The sequence below is a fragment of the Mobula birostris genome, chromosome 13 (genome assembly GCF_030028105.1).
Source record: "Mobula birostris isolate sMobBir1 chromosome 13, sMobBir1.hap1, whole genome shotgun sequence".
Classification (NCBI taxonomy): Eukaryota; Metazoa; Chordata; class Chondrichthyes; order Myliobatiformes; family Myliobatidae; genus Mobula; species Mobula birostris.
The window spans coordinates 76101375-76112550 of NC_092382.1; the positions used below are offsets into that span (position 1 = coordinate 76101375).

The window sequence follows — 11176 nt, forward strand, 5'->3', positions numbered from 1 at the left end:
TTAGGGTAGAATTCTCAGTACGGAAGTTGTTGAGCCTGTCGGAGCAAGTTATCATTTCATTGTTAATCCAGGGGATTATATCAATAAAAAATACAGTAGATTTCATAAAGAAAATGTGTGCAGATGCAGCTGAGACTTCAGAAATTAAACTGAAGGGAAATGCTGGATGTTGAGTCAATTTCAGAACAACGGGGTCGATTTAAAATGTTTATTCACGCTGTGCAGGGAGTTTTCCAACCCAGGGTCGTCAGAAGCACAATAAAAACAATAGATTAATGTTGAAAGTTCAAAGTAAAATTTATTATCGAAGTACATAAAACATACAACCTGAGATCCTTTATTTTCTGCAGACATATTTAGCAAATCTATAGACGAATATACGGATCAATAAATATATAGGTAAAATATTGAAGAAAAGACAGCTATAAAAAGAATAGAGAAAAGATAGTAATGATGTTAACCGTACGGCACATGAAATAGTGAGAGCAATAGTCAAGAGTTATATTCGGACTCCCAAAATGCAGGTTGAGAAGTGTATTGCCGATAATGCTGAGACTGAGGGGAATAGAGTTTCTTCCTTGTCGGATAAATATTAGGAACTGCACTCAGACACGGAGGAGATCGCTTCAACCAATCTTTATTCGTGATATCACGGGAAGCTCTTCCCTAAGAGCGGGGTGTCAGAGTTCCGGAAACAGCTTCAAGTACAGCTTCATTGATGCAGTTGAGTACATATCAGTAAGCTCTACAAGCAGGGGTTATCGGTTAGTTATCAGCTGTTCACGCACTCATGCGCACAGCACAATCAATTGTAGGATGCAGGCCTTGGGGTTTAAATCAACATTAAAGGACAACATTCACAGTCAGGTCCTGATACTTGACATTAGTGCAGACACGCAATACATTCTGTTGCCGTTTGATCACGATAAGGAAGCCGCTCTAGCAAAAATATGCTGATGTGTGATAAAGAATTACAAAAACAGGGACAGACTGGTGCGTTGCCCGCCGCCGCCACCCCCCCCCCCCCGGCCCCCAACTCTCGCCTTCACAGGTTTCAGGCATTTATTTGGTTTAGTCCATTTTAACCCTTTGACGCTTGAAAATTCCACCACAAATCACTCCTTGTTGATCTATCTTCCAGATCAACATCCTAGTACGTTGTTTTCTTCTTCGTCCTGAAAAGAGGGTTCGTATCCTTCAGGGAAGGGACAGTCGTTTCTCGGATACACTTTCTCCCCCAGCCAATGCTCTTCGCTGGCTATGGACCCCATCATCTGGGGAACTACTGGGGTGCCTAAAGGATTTACAATATGTTTGATCCACTGATTACACAACGGCGTTAATGCTCCACATACACAGCACCCAAGAAGACATAACACTACAATTATCATAACTCCATGGATGATTCACAACCTCCAGCTGGAGAACCAGCCAGTAAGCCAGTCCCACCAGCTCGCCGGCCCCTGCGTGAAGCCATCTATGTAATCACGTATTTCACCTATAGCATAGGAAATAATATACCACTCGTCCCTGACATGGGTGATAGATTTATCTCCTACTATGGCACAGACCCCTCCTTGTTGGGCAAGTTCATAGTCAATGGCATAGCGAGTCTGTTGAGCATACAGCGGCAGCTCTGCCAGTTCTCGGTTGAGAGCATTAAACCCATCTGTTGTACTGTTGCCTAAGATAGTCAGCCCACACATGAGATGGTTTCGATTCTTTGCAGCTATAGTACGATACAGAGAAGATTAGCCTGGCCCCTGCGCAAGGATGACACGAAAATTCTCAAAAGTGAACTCAGGCATAGGCATATGGTCGTCTGTGGCCGGACCTGGGGCCTCAGTATTTTGCTGACAGATGGCACATCTTTTCACAACCTCAGCAATGGCTGTTGTTATTCCTGGCGCATACCATTGCTGTTCTATTGCATGTGGCATCCCTCCTCTGCCCATGTGGGCCGCACATCGATACCAGTTCCCGGATAGATACAGACGTGAGACTTTCTCCGGCAACCGAGGGCCACACATTGGTACAAGTTCCACACTGGAAGCAGAGTGGTGAGAGTTTCGGTTATCTAATAAGCCGAGGGCCGCTCTTCGGTACCAGTTTCACAATAGGCACGCAATAGTTTGTACTACAAAAGCAGAAGGAAATGAGATTGAAAGGTCAGCTTGAACACGCCCTCTATTCTGCACATACTTAGATTGATGACGAAGTGGAAAATGAGAAGACACTGAATGGAGAAATGGGACAGAGATAGTCATGAAGTCGCAGATTATTACCATAGAAAATAGGTTCTTCATTCAATCTAGGCCATCCCTCTGTGATCTTCCGCCTCGCTCCATTTTTCTGCACCCTCCGTCCCTCTCTCATACACGTCCCTACACAACCTCCACTAAAATGATACAATTGAATCCGCATCTACCAGTTACGCTTGGAGTTCCTTCCACGCTCGCTAGACCCTCTGAGTGAATAAATTCTATTACATATACTTCTTGCATATTTCAACTTTCTCCCCAAGCTATGACCTTCAGTTGTAGATGTTCTGAAAGGATATGACATAGAACATAGAAATCTACATTATATTACAGACCTTCCGGTCCACAACGTTGTGCCGAATATGTAACCTACTCTAAAAACTCCTTAGACTTTCCCTAGCGCATAGCCCTCTGGTTTTCTAAGCTCAATGTACTTGTCTAAAGGGCTCTTCAAAGACCCTATTGTACCCTTTCCACCACCGCCGCCGGCAGTGCTTTCCAGGCACTCACCATTCTCCGTGTGAAAAACGTACCTCTGGTATCCTCTCTGTACCTATTTCCAAGCACCTTAAAACTATATCCCCCTTGTGTTAACCAGGGGACAAAAAAAACTCTGACTATTCACACGATCAATGCCTCTCTTCATCTTGTACATCTCTGTCAAGTCACCTCTCATTCTCCGTCAGTACGAGGAGGAAAGGCCAAGCACACTCAACCGGTTCTCCTAAGGTTCGCCCTCCAATCCAGGCAACATCCTTGTAAATCTCCTATGCACTCTCTCTCTCTCTCTCTTCAGTATCCACACACCCTCTCTATAGTATTGACCCTGGATGGGGAAGATCTGCATGCATTCACACTGTTCATTTCCCCATCTCTTCCTTTCAAATTATCGCTGCACTCTTTGAAGTTTATTGATATTTCAAAACTGTAAGTAGATGGCCAGAACAGCCCACGATATTCTATGTACGGTCTCACCAACGTGTTGTACAGCTTCAACAAATCGTCCTGATTCGTGTACTCAGTGATCTGATTGTGAAGGCCTCTGTGATTCGAGCTCAATACGACCCGATTTGCCCGTGACGCCGCTTTCCTGGAGTTATCAATCTGTATCGCCTTGTCTCTTTTTAAATACTGCGCACTAAAGTCCACATATTCAATATGTGCGTCGAAACCCGTTGCACCGTTCTTCACAACGCAGACCGTCGCACACTGTCTGTATTAAATGCCATCTGCCAGTTTTCAAGCCAGCTGACATCAAGCTGCAAGCTTGGATGGAGTTCCTGGCCGGAACAGCGCCCCCAACCTTAGGGTCGTCCGTAATTCTTCTGATTCAGTTTTCTACATCGACATCTGAGTCAGTAACATACATGATAAATAGCAATGGGACTAACACCAATCCCTGCAGCAGACCCGTCACAGTCAAAAAATCAACAGCCCACTCTCTGCTAATCCGGACATGAACGCTCATCAATCCGTCCGTAAACCGCAGCTAAATTCCTCTGGGCGGGTAACGTTTTATTACCAAAGGCCCCTGGAACATTGCTCTCCATCTCTCTTATATGCTCAGAAGAACATACGCACAACGTGTTTTATTGTGACACATGTCATCAGCTGTTACTGTGACTTTCTTCATTCAAATGACTCGAAATGTCTAGAAGAAGCGACAGAAAAGAATGATCCTATCTCCCCGTTCAATAAGGTATACTCCATTTCACCTGCCGAGCTGGTGTCCCGCCCTCAATGTCAGAAGCGAATGTGCTCCGCTGAATGGGATAAAATAAATCTGTTTCTCTCTCTCCAAATTTCTTGTAGTTAATTTAACGGCGATTGTGATCCTATCTCCGGGAAAGAGTCCAAATGTATCACCCGTTACCTGGTTGGAACGGCAACAACGGAACTGATAGTGGTTATAGTTTTCGCTTTAGTGGACCGGACCAACAATATCTACATTTATTCCAGATCCCTGCTGATCACTCCTGTATGCGCTCTGACAAATGTATTATTTGGTGTGACGAGAGACTGTTCTGTGTGGTTTACGGTCAGTTTCACATTCGACCGTTTCATCGCAATATGTTGTGAAAAACTGCGGGACCGATACTGCACTGAGAGAACAGCAACGGTCATCATGGTGACCGTGGTTATAGTGAGTTGCGGGAGAAGTGTCCCGTTTTACTTTGCTCTTGAACCTTACGTCATCATTGACAACATGCCGTGGCGTTGCTCCTTCACACATAAATACACTGCTTCACCCGTGTGGAAAGGACTCGAATTACTAGATAGCATTTTAACACCATTGCTAACAATCGGCTTAATTCTTGTCTTCAATAGGTTAACAGTAAGACATATAATTGCGGCAAAAGAGTCCGCAGATGGCTTCGGAAGAGCAGCGATAAACAGAAAGATACCGATGTGGAAAACCGCAGAAAATCGATGGTTTTATTGTTTGCAATTTCAGCTAATTTCATATTGTTTTGGATGCCCTATATAGCTCATTCCCTGAAATGGCAAGTAGAAAATTACTATTACCAGGATAGATATTTCAGTTCCCCGGTATATATACTGCAGCAAACTGGATTAATGTTTCAAATTCTTAGTGTGTGCACCAATACTTGTATCTTCACACTGACACAAAGGAAATTCAGACAACAGCTGAAGGATGGAATGAAATATGTGTTTACGTTAAATGGCCTTCTGTGTAGATAACGCCAACTCCAATTCCATTCAGCGAAGTTTTTGAATAAAGCAGTTTAAAATTCAGTAGGTTTGGCAAGTACGTCATAAATTCAAACAATCATGTGCCTGGTCATCCTGAAATGAATAAATTCCAAACTATTGCAGAGATCTGACAATAATCCGGGAAACTTTACCGCAGCATAAAAGCCAGGACCAACAGGCTCCGGGACAGCTTCATCCACCAGACCATTAAACTGACTAACTCAAGCTGGTTTGAATATTTTTCTATGTTCCATTGCCTGTTCCATTTATTATAAATTATTATAAATTACTAGGATGGCACATTGCACATTTAGACAGAAACGTAACCTAAAGATTTTTTTTATTCCTCATGTATGTGAAGGATGTAAGAAATAAAGTCAATTTAATTACAAGGGAAGGAATGATTTCCGTACTTCTACAGGTTCAGGTGTTTCAAAATGCTCATAGTCGGGTAAAAGAGAGAAAAGGGAAAGCCTTTTAAACACAAGGAGAGCATCATAGTAGCACAGCGCGGAAAGCGGGGACAATGTGGTGGGATTGTATGCTAATGGACTGTGAGTGGAACTCAGAAGTAGGGAGGGAACAAGCACTCGTTTGAGAGTATTCTGTACAGAGCTCCCATCACCAAATCTAAAACAACACACAGAGACAGTGACAGATCGGGAGATAGATTTTGCACATGTGCTTATATTAACACGGCTGTTGTCACGGGCAACTTAAACTTCACTGATATTCATCGGCAATTCCTCTGTTTAAAAGGTTTAGATGTGACAGAATTTCTCAGTTGTGTACGGGAAGGAGACCTGGCACAAGTAGCGGGCAGGTGGACTAGTGAACAGTCGATCCTGTGCTAGGATCACCAGAAAGTGAAATGGATCAGGTAACTGATCTCTTCGCGTGTCAGCAGTTCAGATGGATAGAGCACAGCTATTCGAAATAACTTACACTGGGATAGCAGCAGACAATATGGAATGCACTTAATTGATACTATTGGGTAGGAACGTTGGAGCCGATTTTGGGAAGCGATTTGTACCTTCAAATGCACAAGAGAAATATGGAGATCGTTAATGCAGCATTGATTGGGATTCAGTATTAGCTTCTTTCATTGAGGCGGGGATCGGATGGCTCCGTAATGTAACCCTGGTTGATAAGAGATATGGAACATGTCTTCAAGAAAAAAGAAATAAATATACTTAAGGTTTTGGAAGAAAGGATCAGACAGTGCTATGGAAAGTCACAATGTAGCCAGGAGGGATTTAACAATGGACTTAGAAAAATTAAAAGGAGGTGTGAGAAGGCATGAGAGAGCCGCATTAAGATAGGTGAAAAACAGGAGGATGACGAGAGAGAGTGGGAGAGGTCAGAGATAAAAGAGGAAACTTGTTTGTAGTCCAAGGAGGCAGTGACACTTTGATACTTTGATTCGGGATTCACCAGTCAGTGAGACCTTGATGAATGTGGATACAGCGAAAACATGCAGGTGAGCTGAGGCATGCAGACACTTAGAATTACGACCTGGAAGCTGGGAATACATGAAGATAAACCATTTCCCGGTGCTGGAAGCTATGTAATCCAGGTAATTAGAGAAAGCGAGCGAAGATGTTGCAGCGCTTTTGGACATGACATTTGCATCATCACTGTCCACAGAAGTAGTACGGGAGGATGGGAGAATGGCAAAGGTTACTTCTTTGTGCAGAAAATGTAATAGGGATAGTCTTGGACAGGACCCTGGTCAGACCCTACTTAGAGTACTGTGCTTACTTCTGGTCGCCTGACTACACGAAGGATGTGGAGCGATTTAACATTTTAAAGCAGTTTTGAAATTTTGCAGGACACGGTATTTGCTCCGGATGTTTGTCTGGATGGGAACATTTGAGATGTCCGCTCCGGTGAAAACACAACGCATCTTCCGCTCTGCGACAACAGCTTCGAACCGCTAATTCTCCCGTTGCGACGTCTACGTCATCCACGAACCTCCTTATGTTTAAATCCGTTTATGATTTCCTGGAAATTATATATCATTTTTATTATTTTTTCTTTCTTTACTTTACCATTGTCAGGTTTGAAATACAATGTGCTACTGCTAGAAAAGCGGATGTTCATGGTACTTACACCCTGGATGCCCACGACAGTAAACCTGAACACGAACTGAAAAGTTCCGTTTCAAGTTCATCCCAAACACTGGAGCCCAAACGATGTTTCTGCCCAGGATTGAACTGGGGACCTTTCGCGTGTGAAGCGAACGTGATAACCACTACACCACAGAAACTGTGCAAAGCGCTCAATACTCTGCGCTATTGAGCCATGACCCGAAGCACCCCCTCCCCACCCTGCTCTGCAATACAGCAATAAGAACAAGTCATTGCCCACCGTTCCTCTTCGCTTTCAATGACAATTATTACATTTATGCGACATATACAGTTACATGCATTAACAATTTCCTGTGGGGTGCTGGTCAGGGCGCGACATGTAACAGGTAACTGAACTATGTTGCTTATATACAGCAAGGAATTCAAACAGCAAACACGAGGAAATCTGTAGATGTTGGAATTTCGAGCAACACACATAAAAGTTGCTGGTGAACGCAGCAGGCCAGGCAGCATCTCCTGGAAGAGGTACAGTCGACGTTTCGGGCCAAGACCCTTCGTCAGGACTAACTGAAGGAAGAGTTAGTTAGAGATTTGAAAGTGGGAGGGGGAGGGGGAGATCCAAAATGATAGGAGAAGACAGGAGGGGGAGGGATGGAGCCAAGAGCTGGACAGGTGATTGGTAAAGGGATATGAGAGGGTCATGGGACAGGAGGCCCAGGGAGAAAGGAAAGGAGGAGGGTGAAGCCATTGGGCGAAGGGTATAGTGAGAGGAACAGAGGGAGAAAAAGGAGAGGGAGAAAAAGAATATACACACACACACATATATATGTATGTGTGTGTTTTTCTCTCTCTCCTTTTTCTCCCTCGCCCTCCTGTCTTCTCCTATCATTTTGGATCTCCCCCTTCCCCTCCCACGAGGTTACGCTCCAACTCATGAACTAAATTCAACGGCGCCGTTAAGATTTCTCTCCCTGTCTCTCTCGTCCGTTCTCATCACCTCAGATTACAGGTTAATTGAAAGTGACTGAACAACGTGCCGATACACTTATAGACAACAGGACGCGTTACAAGCCGGAGTTACTTGTGAGATGATACCAGTTGTAGAGTAATGAATCACGGCCAATCGTCACACCGAATCCACACTAACACCAGACACACCATCACACTGATATCTCACTGATGATCACGTTCCAATCTAATCCGTCAGATCGCAACCAGACAAAGTCATGAAAGGCCAGTTATACGACCGATTGTGAAGGAAATTTATATTGGGAACAACAACCTTCAGGCAAGTAGATCAAATCAAGGTCGCAGTGGAGGGATCGCATTGCAGCTAGAGGGATCTGACCATTGGAAATGGAAGATCAGCACGTCAGTAGAATCGGGGGAGGTGTCCTCTCTTTCACAGAGGCTTGGTGAACACAGGACATGGTCTCACCAACGTGTTGTACAGCTTCAACAAAACGTCCCAACTCCTTTACTCCTTGATCTGATTGTGACGAACACTGTGATCAGAGCTCAATAAGACCCGATCTGACCGTGACACAGATTTCCTGAAATTATTGATCTGTCTCGCCTAGTCTCTTTTCAAATACTGCACAGTAACTCCACATATTCAATATGTGCGTCGAAACCTGATGCAACTGTCCTCACAACGCAGACCATCTCATGCTTGTCTGTATTAAATGCCATCTGACATTTTTCAGCCCATTTCCTAGCCAGTCAACATCAAGCTACAAGCTTGGATAGAGTTCCTGGCTGGAACAACGCCTCCAACTTAGGAGTCATCCAAAATTCTTCTGATTCAGTTTTCTACATTGACATCTGAGTCAGTAACATACATGATAAAAAAAGCAATGGGTCTAATAACAATCCCTGCACCACTCTTGTCAAAGTCAAAGAATCAACCATCCGCTCTCTGTTAATCGAGAAAAGAACGTTCATTAATCCGACCACAAGCCGCAGCTAAATTCGTGTGTGCGCGTAAGTTTTTATTATCAAAGGTCCCTGGAATACTACTCTCGATGTTTTTACGGCTTAGAAGAACATACGTACAACGTGATTTATTGTGACACGTCATCAGCTGTTACTGTGACTTTCGTCATTCAAATGGCTCGAAATGTCTAAAACACGCGACAGAAAAAAAAATTATCCTATCTTCCCCTCAATAAACTCTACCCTATTTCACCTGCCGAGCTGAAAACCCGCCCTCAATATCGGAAGTGATTGTGCTCCGCTGGATGGAACAAACTAAATCTGTTTGAAGTTGATTGTCCATGTTGATCGATCAGGATGATTGTCTATGTTAGAAACACCACTGATCAGGATATGTCCCATTTTAACTGCTGACGTCAGATGTCTTGGAAAGTACATTGGTAACGTTCGTATTATCTTTTGTTTAAAAGTTAATAACTTGTAACATCCCTTGAGGAAATGAATTTATGGTATGGTAACGGAGTGAGAAAAACACTTTAATGTAAGTGTTTGTGTAGCTGGTTGTCCCTCGTGCGACTCATGTGATAACCACACTAATTGCCTCAGTGGAATTACTCTGAATTGCATAAACCTCTACAAAACCTGCCACCAGTCCATATGAGCAGTTGGAATGTTCCGTACAACTGAACGCTGCCTCTTACGGAATATGGGATATCCAGCGAATTACTACATCACGAGCGTTTTCTTTCCTGCAATTGTAGCGATCGGGATCCCTGGTAAGAGACTGGAGCTGCTCACTCTATGTATGGTGCCGTCGTCATCTTGCTTTTGTTCCGCTACACCTTCTGGGCTTTTACTGAGCACAGACGCTACCTTAGTCTGAAATGTGTTTCCAGAATTGAGGATTCAAGCACCTGATAATTTCTTTATTCAGTTTCCGTTTTTTTTTCTATGTGATGATTTTTATTTATTTTGTCAATTACTTCGGTACCGATATTTCCATAGCTGCATTGCTTCACCTTGCTCAGCTTTCTGAACCGACAATGGTCGCTTTTCCAGATCGGAAGCTGTTTCAACTGCCCTGGCAGTCGAATGTTGACCTCAGGTCTGTTCTTCCATAAACCACTAAATTATAAGTTATGCATTAAATCTCATGATTTCACTACGAATAACCCCTTCAACTATTTCACCACAAATAATGGAAATGGTGTTTTCATTGAAGCGATCGACCTTCAACGGTACGTGGGTAGTGAAAATCAGATGCCCGACTCCAAACTGTCGGTAAGTCGTCAACCCACTGTTAATTCTGTCCATTATTGTCCAGCCGGAATGTACGGACAGAGTCCGCAGGCTGAATTTCTTCTTTTCATTTCCAAAAAAAAAAAAATCATATCCAACATTGCATTGGAAACATGGTGTGCATTCAGACATTTGCAGCCAAAGATAATATTGTGTTGATATTTTGTGCTCTCTAAATTTCTCGTAGTTAATTTAACGGCGATTGTGATGCTATCTCGGGGATAATGCGGACTTTCCAAATCCGTCACCCGTTACTTGGTTGGAATGGCAACAGCGGATCTGATGGTGGTTATCGTTGTTGCTTTAGTGGAACAGATCAACAATATCTACATTTATCTCAGATCCCTGCTCATCACTCCTGTGTGCGCTCTGACACTTGTATTTCATATTGTGACGAGAGACTGCTCTGTTTGGTTTACGGTCAGTTTTACCTTTGATCGTTTCATAGCAATATGTTGTCGAAAGCTCGGGGAACGATACTGCACTGGAAGAACAGCAACGGGTGTTATGGTGACCGTGGTTATAGTGATTTGCGGGAAAAGCGTCCCGTTTTACTTTTCTGTTGAACCTTCCGTCATTATTGACAACATACCGTGGCGTCGTGCCTTCACGCATGAATACGCTACTTTACCTGTGTGGAAAGGATTCGAATTATTGGATAGCATTTTAACACCGTTGCTACCAATTGGTTTAATTCTTATCTTCAATGGGTCAACGGTAAGACATATAATTGCGGCAAATAAAGTCCGCAGAGGGCTTCGGAAGAGCAGCGATAAACAGAAAGATACCGAGGTGGAAAACCGCAGAAAATCGATGATTTTATTGTTTGCAATTTCAGCTAATTTCAAATTGTTTTGGATGGCCTATGTAGCTCAT

At 43.4% G+C, this 11176-nt stretch overlaps 1 non-coding gene and 1 pseudogene across 1 annotated transcript; one reads left to right on the forward strand and one right to left on the reverse strand.

The window, feature by feature from the left end:
* Positions 1 to 1713: 1713 nt before the first annotated feature.
* On the forward strand, positions 1714 to 1809 carry LOC140208842 (U6 spliceosomal RNA; annotated as a pseudogene).
* Positions 1810 to 7172: 5363 nt separating this feature from the next.
* On the reverse strand, positions 7173 to 7245 carry trnav-cac (transfer RNA valine (anticodon CAC)). The gene has a single exon. It is a non-coding gene; the product is annotated as a tRNA-Val (tRNA).
* Positions 7246 to 11176: the final 3931 nt, after the last annotated feature.